Source organism: Colobus angolensis, unplaced genomic scaffold (genome assembly GCF_000951035.1).
Source record: "Colobus angolensis palliatus isolate OR3802 unplaced genomic scaffold, Cang.pa_1.0 Scaffold401, whole genome shotgun sequence".
Lineage (NCBI taxonomy): Eukaryota > Metazoa > Chordata > Mammalia > Primates > Cercopithecidae > Colobus > Colobus angolensis.
In genome coordinates, this window is record NW_012117389.1 from 96,691 (window position 1) to 100,290 (window position 3,600).

Here is a 3,600-nt window from a genome sequence, read left to right on the forward strand (position 1 = left end):
AACTGGGAGTACAGGTGCACGCTGCCACATCTGGCTAATTTTTTGTATTTCAGCTGAGACGGAGTTTCGCCTTGTTTCCCAGGCTTGTCTTGAACTCCTGAGCTGGGGCAATCTGCGGGCCTCAGTCTCCCAAGGTGCTGGATTACAGGTGTGAGCCACCTACCCGGCCTCTTCAGGCCTTTTTGAACGAAATTAAAGTTCTGGTTTTCCTCTGATGAGTAATTTTTTTTTTTTCATTTTAGGGCTAAATTTTAATAGAATGTGAGGCTGAACTCTTACATTTAGAACAAACAAAACCTAAAAGGTAATGATTGATTCAAAATGGTTTTATGGAAAAATTAATCTGTAACAAAAAGTTGGCATTGAGGGCAAAGGTTCCACTGTTTTTTGAGCAAAGCGAACAAAGGTTCCAAGGGACAGGACCAAGAACGAGGGGCTCAGACATTTACAACAGCAGGCATTTTCTCTTCTTCTTCACGGGATGTGGGCAGAGGACAGCTCGGATCGCTTTGTCAAACACTGTCTTGAGGCCTCGCTGTGTGAGCACCAAACACTCCAGATATTTTGCAGCACCAATCTCCTTAGCCATGGCTAGACCCTGCAGGTAGGTGACGGGAGTCAGCTTCTTCTCCTTCAGTTTCTCGACAGTGTCTTTATCATCCCTAAGATCAAGTTGAGTTCCTACTAGGATGATGGGAGTGTTGGGACAGTGGTGCCGCACCTCAGGATACCACTTTGCACGGACATTTTCAAATGATGCAGGACTCACAAGCGAAAAGCAAATTAAGAACACAACTGTTTGCGGATAGGATGGGGGCGTAATCTGTCATAGTCGTCTTGTCCAGCTGTATCCCATAAGCCCATATTCACCGGTTTTCCATCTACCACAACATTGGCAGAATAATTGTCAGAGACAATAGGGATATATTCTCCAGCATTGATTGTGTAACTGATCAGTAGGCAAGTTTTACCTACAGCTCTGTCTCCCACCATCACACCCCTGATGGCCTGCATCTGGGCCGCTCGCTGGGCCGCGGCGGGGGCGGCAGGCGCTGAGACCGGAAGCGGCGGGCTAGGGGTGCAGCGGGCTGGCGCGAGGCTTGAGGGCGGCGGGGCGCTGGGTGCCGGCGGCGCCCCTGTCCACGCTGCCTTGCCTTCCGCGCACTGGAAGCCGAAGCCCGGCAGCTGCCACTACCCAAAGCTGAGGAAAACCCCTCTGATGAGTAATTTTATACTGATTTGAACACCTGAGGCAACTGCTTGAATTGGGGTTTCTTGTTGCTGTCTAAAGCACATAACAAACAGGCTTGTTTACCATGGAGAGTACAGCCACCACTGATTTTATTATTCCACTCTTTAATTGGCATGAAACTTCTAACATTGACAACAAAGCCATGTGCAGTTATGTATGCTGCACTAGCTCACTGGCTGAACTGCTTAAGATATGTGGTGAATAGATGAGACGATCAAATCCCGGAAGGCCTAAGGTCTACTATATTCGGAACCTCCCTCCCTCTGTTCCCTCCACCTCACTTCCCAGCTGCTGTGATCTGAATGTGTCCCTTAAAATTCATGTGTTGGAAACTTAATCACCCCTAATGCAACAGTGTTGGGAGGTGGGACTTTTGAGAGGTGTTTAGGTCATAAGGGTTCTGCCCTCATAAATAGATTAATGCTACTATAAAGGGGGTTGCAGAGGTGGATTCTCTCCTTTTGCCATGTCAAGACATGGCATTCATCCCATCTGGATGATGCAGCATTCAAGGACCCAGAATGGAAGCAAAGAAATCAGGCCCTAACCTGCCAGCATCTTCATCTTGCACTTCCCAGTCACAGTGTCTGTGAGAGAATAAATTCCTCTTCTTTATAAATTATCCAGTCTCAGGTATTCTGTTATAGCAGCACAAAACCGACTAAGACACCAACTTTATGTGGCCAAGCTGTGGGCTCATAGCTTATGAAGCTGCAGACAGACTAGCCTGACATTTCGCAAAGCTAGGTATTTGTGAGCAAGTGCTATCATTCATCTTGAGCCTGCATGGTCCAGTACCATGGTCACTAGTCACATGTGGCTACTGAGCAATTGAAATGTAGCTAATCCAAACTGAGGTATGCTGTAAGTGAGAAATACATACTGGATTTCCAAGACTTGGTACAAAAAAAAATGCAAAGTATCTCATTAATAACTTTTATATTGATTACATGTGGAAATGATAACCTTTTTTGATATATTGGACTAAATATAATATATCATTAAAATTAATTTCAGCTGTTTCTTTTTACCTTTTTTATGAGTCTACTATAAAAATGAAAATTATATATGTAGTTCATATTTGTAACTCAAATTCTTTTTTAATTGGGCAGCACTGCCTAGATTGTTGAGAAAGAGTTTCTGACCACATGCTCTGTGCCCAGCATCAGAACAGACCGTGGTTTCTTGCTCTTTGCCTCATCAGAGTCAGTCACAGTACCTGACCTATAAGCAGGTGCTCTGTTCAGGAAATGTGGCTTCAAAATATGATGCTTTGGTATGTTCATTACTTTGAACTGAGGGCACTTGGGAAACAGCAGATACAAGCAGAGGCTTTGTCTGAGCTCCCCTTATCTGTCTAAAAATGGATTCTCCAAAAGGAACACAATTGTCAAGAATCCCCTCCCCTGGAATCTCATTAACCAGGGAAGATTAACTGGGATCACAGGAGAGGAGACTGGAGGTGGAGACCAAACCCAGATAATCACCTGTTCTTCAGAGGGCTGCTCCGAGACAACTTTTATTACCTAAGAGACTTTTTATCTGTGTAACAAGACGACCTTTATTTACCATACATTTCCTCCCCTCACCCTCCAATAACTTGTGTTGCCGCCATCCCCCGGAAGCCAGAAACCCCTATTCCTTTCTGTACCTTCAATCATCTGACCCTTCCTCAAGTCTCACGTTTTTGTGAGACTCTTGTGCATATATACAGAATTAAATAAGGTTTTTCTTCTGTTAACCCGTCTTATGTCAATTTAACTTGTTGCCCAACCAAGGAGCCTAGAAAGGTGGAGGGAAGCCATTTTCACTCCCCAACATTGCTTACTCTTGAATGAATGAATGTCTCCTCCAATATTCTAACCCTAGGATATATTGACTTTGGAAGAGACAGCCAGGGTGAAATCTCCCTGCTCCTAAGTAGGTCCACCCTGCCATTGCATGGCTGTGAGTGAAAAGAGTTTGGGAAATCAGAGGACATCTTACTTCAAGATTCAGCTCAGCACATTACTCATTTGCTGTGTGACCTTGAGCAAGTCATTGCTCTTCTGACTTTCTTTTCTTCCTCTGTGGAGTAAGGAGGTTGGGCCAGAGAGTTACTCTAGGCTCCTTCCAGTGCTTGTACTCCCAGTCAATGACCAGAGAGGGGCAGATAAACCTTTAAGAAGAGCTAATATTCCATTATTCAGAATCACCACCATGCCTGCCTCAAGTTCTCTTTTGGCTCCCTTTTGCCTGATTTACTTTTCCTCTTCACCTTTATCTGTTATACTCTGTGCTTTTGCGTATGCTTCTCCTCCCTGCCCCTCAAGCAATGCCAGTACTGTCTGTCTCCTGATTTTCCATTG

The 3,600-nt window shown here is 44.8% G+C and overlaps 1 pseudogene across 1 annotated transcript; it reads right to left on the bottom strand.

Annotated features, from left to right (window-relative positions):
- Positions 1 to 383: 383 nt before the first annotated feature.
- LOC105521593 lies at positions 384 to 1,212 on the bottom strand (annotated as a pseudogene). Its single transcript, XR_001003292.1, has one exon. The product of XR_001003292.1 is annotated as a ras-related C3 botulinum toxin substrate 1 pseudogene (transcript).
- Positions 1,213 to 3,600: the final 2,388 nt, after the last annotated feature.